Genomic DNA, 11,616 nt, shown 5'->3' with positions numbered 1-11,616 from the left:
TGTACCCTCTTTATACAATGCTTGCCCCCTGTCTAACTGTTAAGCTCTCATCCTCTTTATCTATATAATCTGTATTGTCCAAACTTCCCCAGCCTGACATTTCAAAATGAGGCCATATTTCCTTTTTAAATCCAAATTGAGTTGGCCAAAATCCCTACCTCACCAGGTAGGGTGTACGATCTGTCTTTACCTGGATTTTCCCTCCCAGGGATCCCAAAGGATCACCTTCACTAACTCATAAATCAGTTCCCCTTGCCACTTACCTACTGTCACCCTCTAGGAGCTCAGACACCCTCCAGGCTAGACTCTGCCACCATAGGTTATGGTCAGCCCCTGGGCCCTATGGCCAAGTGAAGTGCTGCTGAGGGCTTTGCTGGAGCACAGGTGATCCACACAGATTCTGCTTCCTTCAACCTGTATCAGCAAGGGGGCAGTGCTCCCACCAAAATGGCCTGGGCTCCAGGGGCACAGTTCTGAGCATTCCCTCTTCCGGGTGACATTCACTATCATTCCCTGAGGATACCTCATGGTGCCAGGTGACTAAGCCAGAGGGGCTCAAGCATCATTTCCTTCCCTAATCTAGGCCTACTGCCTGAGTCCAGGTTATTCATCCACATCCCCTCACTTATGTGGAATGCACTACCCAGCTCAATCTGTGCAACATTTGAAAAGGACCCTATTCTCTGAAATAGTCCCCTATTGCACACTGCCTGTTATTTTACCTGAATGAACAAAAACCTGATCCACCTCTGACATGACTTGGGTGCAGCACTTAGGCCAGGTTTAATCAGGTTGACGCCCACAATGCCAAGCCCCTGGGTGGTTCCATTGCCAACACTCCTGGGGCATCCCTGGTGGCTTGATCAGGAATCCAGCAAAGCCTTAGGGCATTAGAGGGCCCCCATTTCTCCTCACACTGTGCATCCACTCACTGAAGCAAAGGAAATTGGACTCTGGCTCAGCCAACAATGAACTATGAGAGGATGAGGAGTCAGAGTGTGTCCTTTTGAACTATCTTAGGCTGTTTTGCTTCTCCAAGTGGGTGTTCTTTATAGCTAGACTTAGGAAAGAAAACCTTTTTTGACCACTGTTAGAGGCTGAATTGTGTCCACTCACAAAATTCATATGTGAAGTCTCAACCCTCAGTACATCTGAACATGACCGTATTTGGGGACAGGGTCTTTAAAGAGGTAATTAATATTAAATGAGGTCATTGGGCTGGGCCCTCATCCAATACATCTGGTGTTCCTTTAAGAAGAGGGAGTTTGGACACAAAAAGGTACAGAAGAGCGACCATGAGAAGAAGCAGAGGGACGATGGTCACCCAGAAGCCAAGGAGAGAGCCCTGGAACAGACGCTTCCCTCACAGCCCCCAGAAGAAACCAACCCTGCCAACGCTTTGATCTCAGGCTCTAGTCTTCAGAACTGTGAGAAAACAAATTCCTGTTATTTAAACCACCCAATCTGTGGTATTTTGTTACAACAGCTTTATCAAACTAACACAACCACTCGGTGGGGGAGAAAGAACTCCATGAATCAGGCATGCTTGGGGCCTGAGGCTCTCTTCTGGTCCACTGCTTCCCCATCTGGGTGGTCACAGTGCTTGCCAAGGTTATCCCAGGCTGCAGCTCTACACTCGATTCCCCCAAACACTCATAGTCTTAGCTCCTCATTTTTAACAGTAGGTCTTCCTTGCAGCCACAGGAATTTGAAGCAAGACCGAAGTGAAGCAGATTGGAGGGTGAGGTGGTGGGTATTAGCAAGGCAGTGGAAGTGGTCACAGTCTCTCCCTTCAATGACTGTTGAACGTTCATCCGAGTCTGACTCCCATGCATGAACTACTCAGGCAGATGCAAACAACCAACGAGACTTAGAGATAAACGGACCACCGAGGAGAGGAGAGTTGTGTGGAGACTGGAGATTGTGTGCTGCCAGCCTGTTTCTAAAAATGGAATCGAAGAATGGTGAGTATCCTTGAGGCAGAGAGAGAGAAAGAAGCTCTCCCATGAATGCTGCTGTAAGGGAAGAGGCATCTGCAACTTGCCTTTCTAACCTACCCAGATTTGTGTTTTACAACTGGCCTGATACTTGCACAGGTAACTGGCCAAGAGAAAAAGGAATCATTTGGGTCTGGTGCTTCTTGCATGGTTTTTTTTTTTTTTTTTCTTAAAAGAAGCATTATAAAGCTGAATGTCTGAAATGATTTTGGATTCACACCCACTGTCTATAGAACAGCTTGAAGCTGACTAGTTTAGCTCGTTGAAACACTCGGATCCGCTCAGACACTGCCCACACACAAGAGCCTCGCACTAGCCAGGCTCCAAGAGATCTGGTTCTTGCAAACAACTCCTTTTGCTTTCTCTCCTCCTGTCAGTTTGGGCTGCTCCTTGCCGTCTTTTTCTGGGTCTTGAGGGCAACTCCTTCCATTCCTGTCCAAGCCCCTCTCTTCCAGCTTCCAGGATATGCCAAAATTGACCACTATGCCTTCCTAGGCTAGTCCATAGTGCCACACTCCTATTCTCCCTCCTCTCCTTGATTAAACTTGTATTTCCACACATCTGAACAGGCTGCTGCACAAGCTTCCTTCTCACTCACTTGCTTCCCACCCGCTCTTGTTCTGCTTCCTCTTCTCTCTCCCATAACCAATTCACTCAGACAGAATGGATCTTATGTAACATGCCTCCCTGTCACACCCCCAAAAGGTGGCTTCCAAGCTCTGGTTGAAGCACAGACATCTGCATTTCCACTTGCAGAAACAAACACCATGTGGGACTCCCTGGCACCTCTCCAGGGCTGTGAGATCAGGAGAGGCACACGCTGAAAGAAGTGCTATCCTGCTTACAACCCACAGTCCCTCCCTGGGCTACCTGGTCACAGATTACACAAGCAATTGTCACATAATTGTCCTTTAATGTCTTCCCAGAGATTTCAACTGGCTCCAAATTGTTTTTGCTAATAAAAACTAAGGAGATTTGCAGGAAACTCCAGATGCATTCAAACACTTGGGGGGATTGAGCAGCCTGAAGGCAGATGAAACTTAACTCAAATAAACATAAGGTAATGTGCACTGGCAAAAGTAATCTAAGATGTGAGTGTACATCTGTGCACTCCAAATTTGCAGCCGCCTCTGAGGAAGGAAATCTGGGAATAGCTCGTAATGGATGAAGTGGGAAGAGCAGCCAAGGCTGTCCCAGAGTAACTACTCCTTGACAAGGAATATCGGATCTCATTTTGTACAGACTCCATCAGTGGCCCAAACTGGACCGTGTGGCTTGGTTCTGCTACAGATTCCATAGTGTCACTCTTAGCTTTCAGATGTGGGAAGACAACAAGAAGTGGCTTCCAGGTGCTCGCCTCTGAGGCCAGGAGGCTATGCGGTGTTCCTGATGGGGTAAGTTGAAGTACGTGTCTGTGTTTGTCCGTTTTTACCATTGATTGCCAAACCCTGGAAGGGGCTGAGTTATTGCACCTGCTGATTAATCCCCAGGGCCATGTTGACATGAAGGGCTAGCTTCCAAATTACAGCACTCCCTGACTTCAGACAACTCTCTAATTTGTTACATTAAAATTACTGAAAAGCAGTGTTTTGGTGTGCTATTCAGGGAGTTTAGTTCTTGGACTGGGGGAATATATACATACATACATATAAACACACATAATCAATATACACATATCTGTGTGTCTGCACACAAACACACATATATATTTGCTAATTGTGATTTCTATGGGTGTGACTCTGCCTGGTCCAAAAAACCCAGTAGACAGGTAAGTGACTTTATCGGCACTTTAGAGGTACCACTGTTTGAAGGGCAGGAGGAAGCTGGCACAGGCCTGCCAATCATGCCTTGTTCAGCCAAACCTCTCTCCTCCAAACCTCTGAGAGATAGGGGCAGAAGGCCACCAGCCGCACATCTTCAGCCTCCTCAGAAAGGTGCTGATACCTGCAAACAGGACGGGGAGCAACGGCCTGTCACTTCCCTCTTGCTGCAGCAACAGGAGCTGAATAGAGTCTCAAGTCAGCTTGGCTTACCTTACCTCGCTTCTCCCACAGGAACCATGCACAGAAAAGGTGCGACAGCACTGAGGGAGGCCATGGATTGGGAGGAGAAGTGGGGTCTGGAATATTCTCCCTTCTAGAAAGTAGCAAAGGCGTTCCAGTGCCTGGCAGTCCAAAGGCCCCTCATGGCATAAAAGAGAAAGGGAGACATGGCCACAGCCCCAGCTCCAGGAACTGGGCAGGTCCATTTGACCCACCCATTGCGCATGGCTCTATGTCATCATTATCCAGCTGATTGTACAGAAGTCCCACCTGGCATGTGGGAGCAGTTCACAGGGTCAGTGTATAATGTGCAGAGCTTCTAGGTGTGTTAGAGCCAGTCACTGAGAGCTTTGGGCTTCTTCCTCGGTCCCCAAGAACTGAAGCCATTGCTCCTCTTCCTCAGTCAGCACCAGTGCTGCCTGGGGGCTGTGTCCTCAGGCCTGCTGGTAAGCAAAAGCCTTCTCAATTTCTCTGGTACCTGATGCCACTGAAACAACTATACCACCCCATTTGAGGACTTTAGGAGTCTTCTATATTTAATAATATAGGGCATGGATTCTTTTTGTTTATGCATCAAATATTTTTCTTCTGGTCCATACAAAACACTACACTAAGAAGTGTAGAAGACAGTGTAAATTTAGCAGCCAACTGGAAAAGAGAAACTACACAATTTGCAATGTCCATAAGAGCAACAAAGCAAATAAAATGCTCTGAAGAGCAATTTGTCTTGAGACTAACAAAACAAAAATTTACCTATGAAGTTCTAACCAAGAGGACACCAAGCAATGTCATAAATGAGGAACTGATCAGTTCTCAGATTTTGCTGTGAACACTGGAGAATCTGGTTCTAAAAGTCTGAAATAGGACTTGAGATTTTGCATGTTTCTTTCTTTCTTTTCATTTTCTTTCTTTTTGAGACTGAGTTTCATTCTCGTTGCTCAGGCTGGAGTGCAGTGGTACAATCTTGGCTCACCACAACCTCCACCTCCCAGGTTCAGGTGATTCTCCTGCCTCAGCCTCCGAAGTAGCTGGAACTACAGGTGCCCGCCACCATGCCCAGCTAATTTTTTGGTATTTTTATTAGAGATGGGGTTTCATCATGTTGGCCAGGCTAATCTCAAACTCCTGAGCTCAGGTGATCCACTTGCCTTGGCCCCCCAAAGTGCTGGGATTACAGGGATGAGCCACTGCGCCCAGTCAATTTTGCATGTTTCACAAGCTCCTTGGTGTTGGTGATGCTGCGATGCTACTGGTTGTCAGACCACACTTGGATAGCCAGGCTCTAGACCATGTGATATTTCACTAGGCTGTCTTATACAAACTCTCAGTACTGGCCAGAGGTGTAATTATACTGGGAAGGCTGGCCAAGGTAGCTCACACCTATAATCCCAGCACTTTCAGAAGTTGAGTCAGGAGGATTGCTTGAGGTCAGAAGTTCGAGACCAGCTGGACAACGTAGTGAGACTCCATCTCCACAAAATAAAAATAAAAATTAGCTGGGTGTGGTGGTGCCTGCCTGTAGTCCTAGATACTTGGGAGACTGAGATGAAAGGATCAATTGAACCCAGGAGTTCAAGGCTGCAGTGAGCTATGAGCAAGCCACTGCACTGCAGCCTGGGTGACAGAGCAAGACTCTGTCTCTGAATAATAATAATACGGGGCATTGGTACTCAACTCCAGCAATACATTGGAGACCACTATGACACCCAGGTAATCAGCTCCCTACCAACCTGGTTGCACCCAGAAGAAGGTTCAGAATATTTAGAAAAATGGTAGAGTGAATAAGTTTTAAAACTCTTCCTAAATATCATTTTTCCCAGTCTAACTTCTTTATTCTTATCTGGCTATGAGCTCAAGATGGTTGTCCCCAACAAATAACCGGAGAGCTGCCAGGGCACCCTAGGAACATAGGCCAGCAGGGGCAGACATCAATCTCCTAGGAAGCCAAGGGACCTGGAAGGGATTGGCTTCAATTCAGAATGAGAAGGATGTGGGTAGGTACCCACATCCTTCAATTCAGAATGAGAAGGATGTGGTTAGGAAAGGACTTTCCAGGTCCATTACATACAAGCTCCAAGAGGAGCTTGTATAAAGCCACAAATGCAGGAAGAAAACCGTAGAGTACTTGGAAGACACTGTTTGCATGGAACACGCCCGGGAGCCCTGCCCCCACTGATACGTGTGGTTTGCTCCCTCGCTCCCTCACCCTTTGAGTTCTCTGCTCAGATGTCCCCTCCTCAGACCCCTCCATCTAAAACAGCCTCCTCCTGCCCCTGCTGGGACTCACTAGCCCCTTACCCTGCTTCACCACAGTTATCACTACCAGAGCTCTGATCAGGTAGTTGAAGAAAATAAAATTATAAGTGGAGGACACAGCAAGGGCAAAACCCTGGGGCAGGAACACACTGCTGGAGCGCAATCCATGAGGGCGAGAGTGTACGAAAATGTCATCAGAGAGGACACCCAGGACCACGAGGTAGGGCTTTGGATTCTGCGTCAATCAGCTCTTGCTACGTGGCAACGACAGATGTTCAGTGGCACACAGCAGCAAGCGTCTCACTGCACATCAGCAGCTCAGCCCGGACAGGCCTCCTCCACGTGTTTCATTCTGGGACCCAAGCTGCAAAAGGCAGGGGCAACTGCTCTTGTTCTTGTCCTGGCAATAGCAGACATGAGGAGCGTAAGTCCAACTGCACAGGCTCATGACGAGCACCTGCTGGAGTCAGGGCCACTGCCGCCCAAGGACAAAGCACATGACGTGACCAAGTCAAATCAAGGGGCGGGAAATACACCAGGGCCACGGTGAGGCTGTGCAGAGTACCAGTTATCGAGTGTCATGAAAATGGGGACAGGAATTCATTCTATTGCAGGGTAATATGATGGGGGAGCCATTGTGTGTGGGAGGAAGACATTGGGCAGAGCAGTGGCATGACTGGATGTGCATTTTTTGGCATCCTCTCTGGCTGTTGGATGAACAATAAACCCATTCCAGGGGGCCACCGTGGAGGCAGAGACCCTGCTGGAATACATCCAATGATGAGCACCGAACACAGGCTCACTGAGGTCTTGCTATGTGCCAAGAGGATGTTGACCTTGCCTCAGATACTCTGCATGAAACTAGGGGGGTGCCAGGAACCACAGCCTTGAGGAAGGGGACGGCATGTACAATTTTTATTCCCATGGTACTCGCCGCCCTAGCACAGACGGACTAGATGGGAGACCGAACAAGAAAGCAGGAGGCCCCTGCTCCAGTGCCGAGGTGGCTGATAAAGGCTGCTGTGGACATCATGGGAGTGGAAATAACCACGTGGTCTGGATGGGAACAGAAAGACCCCTGGCAGTACTCATGGGTGTGCAGTGCTCAAAACGAAGGCTGAAAACAAGGAGGATGGCGTGTACCTCCCTTTTGCTGTAAAAATAAGACAGCAGGATGGTGAGTCAAAAGAAGCCGGCTGGCTTCACACCCTCCAGGAAGATATGCAAGGGCTTCCCATCTCATCCCATCCCACTTCAACCCTGCGTATGTCATGGCTCAGATCTCCCGATAGAGATGGCAAAGTGAAATGCTCTGAGAAAGCAGCCTTTTGGAAAGCAGACCGTTTTTATAAAAGGAACACACTGTAACCAGGAATTTTTATCTGTGGAGAAGTAAACAAGTTCTCTGTGAGAGGGTGGTGACAAGCCGAAGCTGCAGCAAATATCAAGGCAGAGAGATTCCTGAACTGGGCAGGGTTGAGCAGAGGGGGTTGCTACCTTAGGCTCCTCTGTGTCCTGGATAGTAGAATCAAGCTAGTCAGTGGCCAGGTGGACAGGCAACAGCGCTGATGAGATAGCCTCTTTGTAGCACCACAGAGACTTACAAAAGAAGGACAGCGTTTTAAGGTCCAAAAGGAAAGCCATGTTATTCAAAATTTCAAATTAGCAGAAATACCAAAAAAAATAAGCACGCACAACCAAAATGGAAACAGAAGCCATTCAATGTGTCAGATCAAGTCACAGAACTTCTTTCAACTTCAGCTTTTTTCATCTTTAGAATGGGGTGTTTGGACCAAACTACCTTTTAACATTTCTTTTACTTCTGAAATTCTATGATCTATTAAAGGGCACCTTGTAAGAGACTCCAAAGAATGTCAAAAACAAAAACAAGAAACTGAGGGCATTCATGGAATGCACAAAGGAATGAAAAGAAAGACAGAAGCGACAATGCATCAATGCTCTGCCTTGCCCTTTACCAAGGAAGATGCATGCCCTTGAAATGGGCAGGTTGGAGCATTCAATAAAATCATAGTAAATGCACAGAATGTTCTAGTCTTCTCTGACAAAACAGATATCAATAAATCACCCAGACAGGATGTGATCCACCTAGGAATTTCAAATGAGTTCATGGGCAGAACTGTGGAGCTGTCGACTGTGATGTGAGACCAGTTGCTGCAACAGCTGTGGTTCTGCAGGACAGTCAGATTGCCAATGTCAGTCTCAGCCTGCGTTTCCAGAGGGGACCCTGGGAAACCACCAACTGTTAGTTTCTCCCTTCCATACCAGCCAGGCTGCTGGAAGAAAGTACAAATTTATCTTTAAGGAATCAGCTCTGATTTTCAAAGCTCCTTGGGGGTACACAGGGTAAGGGGAGTGAGTCATTTTGCAGACTTTGGAAATGTCTTTGACAACTGTCTACACTAAAACCCGGTTATGGGTGAGTAGAGAATGAATGGATCACCATAGGAGTCACAGACTATTCGAAGTGGACAAATACTTAAATTTCAGCAAGGAAAACTGGGTAATAAAAAAGACTCATTTCTTTGTAAAAGGTAAGAGCTCTCAGAGGTCAAGAGGTGCCAATCTTGGTGAATAATTTTATTAAGAGATTTGAAGAACTAGGTGCGCAGTGAAACTCTCAGAGTGGTAGATGACCCCGAGATACTCTAAGTGAAATGGTAAGTCAATAGGAGAGAGACTTTTCAAGGCTAAACAGAAAACGGTACAGAAATTTCAACTTCAGGGCAAGTTCAAGTTAAAACACTTTAAGAATAAGCAGTTATAGAACAATAGCCTAGAAATAACCTATAATGCCAGGAGAAGACCCTGGGAATTATTTGCTTTCCTGAGAACATTAAGCCTAACACAGGACAGTAGCATCCAAAACAATAAAATGCCAGGCACTCCATAAATATTTGTTAAATGAATGAAATGCTGAGGCATCAGAATGATACAATAGAAAATATGTCCCAAACTTGAACAAAACTATTTGTAACAGAATGTTAAAATGGAACTTTTCTTGCCTCCCCTTCGGCTGACGCACGAAGACAATAGATGTTACCTTCCAAAGTGAGACCATTATTTTTTATGGGACTTGGAAAAAGGAGATGACTGACAATCCCAAAAAGATACATACTGAATGATTCCACAAAATAACAATTATAGAGATGGAGAACAGATCAGTGCTTGCCAGGTTAGGGATGAGAGAAGGGAGTACGCTATAAAGAGGTAGCGTGAGGACCTTGTGGTGATGGTACAGTTATGTATCTTGAATGTGGTGGTGTTACCATGAAACTACACATGTGAAATAATTGCACAGATTTGCAAACCACACACAATTGAGAGCATGTATAACTTGTGGAATGTGAATAAGCTCTGTAGATTGTACCAATGTCAATTTCCTGGTTCTGATATTGCTTTACAGTGATGCAAGATGTTAACATTGGAGGTGAAAATTGCATGGGATGTCCCTCGATGTTTCTTTGCAATTCAGCTTCCTATAAGCCCATAATTATGTTAAAATACAACATTTTTTAAAAAGAGGTGGGGGATGAAAAGCCAGTTTCAACCCTAAGCTGACCACCCACCTCTAGCCCATATAAAAGATTAGAGAAGTCAAGAAAGGAGAAAGTGGAGGTTGAGAGAACATTTTTAGAGAATGCTCTATGTATATTATGATTCTGACTCTCTCCTTGCAGTAAGGAATAGAGTGCTGGTCCCTCGTGTTAAAATTAGTGAAAAGCCCTCAATAGGAACACTCTGAAAGCATGGTCTGTGTCCCCTGCAGTTGATGGACACATTAAACTGGGCCTAACCCCTAGCTGAGAAATTTCAAGAGCAAGAGTTGGTCTGGCCATCTGCTGACACACAAGCCAAGGAGAAGGGGCTGTGTTAGGGGCCTGCTCTCACAGGGTCTGTCAGTGTAATAAATACACTTGCTTTCCATGAGCCAGATGTGGACCATAGTCTTATCCAAGAGAGCTGCCTGAGAGATGAAGAGAGAGCAGCAGAGATAAGACAGAGATAATGCCAAATGCCAGGAAGCAGGGATAGAGTGTGCAATGAGCTGGAGAAGAGTGTCTTGCCCATGTCAATGGACTGCAGGTGAGAGGAAGGTCTCTGGTAATGGGAATGTCTTAAAACCCCACAGGATACAGATGAGAACGAGTCAGCTTAAAACATTTCCCAAGCCCAGAGAGGGCAACACCAAGCTCACAATAGTACCAGGCAAGATAAAACTTTTCTGGCCGATGTTATCTTTTCTCCCTTCCCACGATCCACTGAATGGGGACCAAAAATCACAGTTAATTAGATGGAGGGGGGAGATGGGAAGCACAAAGTGGAAAAAGGTGAGGATGTATTCCCTCTCCCAGCTGCCAGACTCTACGCACAGCAGGTCATGATCAGGAAAGGAAGGGAAAACAATATTGAACCAAGTCCAAAGTATTATCTGTTACATGAGACTGGATTTTTAAATTATTGATTGGAGAATGCTGTGACTAGAAAAACCTGCCTGAGTTTTTACCCAGACACAAGAGAAGAACTAGGCGCACACAGCAGATTTAAAGGGGCAGTGGGAGGTAAAATGTTGGTTCTTGGTTATATGCCACAGTCTTGCTTGTTCAATGTGATTGTTGCATAGTGTGTGTACTGAGGTCTGTGTGCATTCCTATTTCATCAAGAAAGATATCACAGAACTGGAGGGGGCAATGAAAAAATTCATAACGTGGGGGGAAGGAGGTCTGGCATACATGAAAAGTTTTAAAAATGATGACTTCAACATAAATCCAAAGGTTAAAATGGAAATTTTATTGAAATCAATACAATCATAAATGATATGAATAAGGTCAATAAAAATCTTTGCCAGACCCCAGAATACAGTAACAGGAGGGCATCACTTAAGGTAAGAGAAAGACCCAGCAAGGACAAATATTATTGGGGAAAACATTGCTTCTCAAGAAATGATATAGGCTAAACACACAAATGGATACCTTTAAATTTAAATTCAGTTGAACTTGAAAAATAAATATATTTCATACAATACTTTTAGAGAGAAGGAAGAATCCAAAATTATATAAACAAGATGAAAAGTACTGAAATGCAACTAGAAGTATCCATACTATACTCATATTTAATGTACTTTAATAATTAGCATTAATTTTAAAAATATATACTATGCAACACTTTTATGGAACAAGAAGTATCTATGAGTTATAACCACACCAACAAGGTTCATAGTAATAACCTGAAGTATCAATAACTTGATAAGAAATATTGATAAGAAAATTTATTTCATAAATACATAAAACCACCAATGGAAT

At 45.3% G+C, this 11,616-nt stretch overlaps 1 long non-coding RNA gene across 1 annotated transcript in view; it reads left to right on the top strand.

The window, feature by feature from the left end:
* The first annotated feature begins 3,172 nt into the window (after positions 1 to 3,172).
* The window catches only part of LOC141410345 (uncharacterized), a 36,580-nt gene continuing 28,136 nt past the window's right edge, over positions 3,173 to 11,616 (top strand). The window contains exon 1 of the long non-coding RNA XR_012435163.1: positions 3,173 to 3,391. This is a non-coding gene — a long non-coding RNA (uncharacterized lncRNA). The remainder of the gene's footprint in view (positions 3,392 to 11,616) is intronic.

This window comes from Macaca fascicularis, chromosome 5 (assembly GCF_037993035.2).
Source record: "Macaca fascicularis isolate 582-1 chromosome 5, T2T-MFA8v1.1".
NCBI lineage: Eukaryota > Metazoa > Chordata > Mammalia > Primates > Cercopithecidae > Macaca > Macaca fascicularis.
Note: the sequence above shows the minus strand (reverse complement) of the source record. Positions and strands in the feature narration are given on the sequence as shown.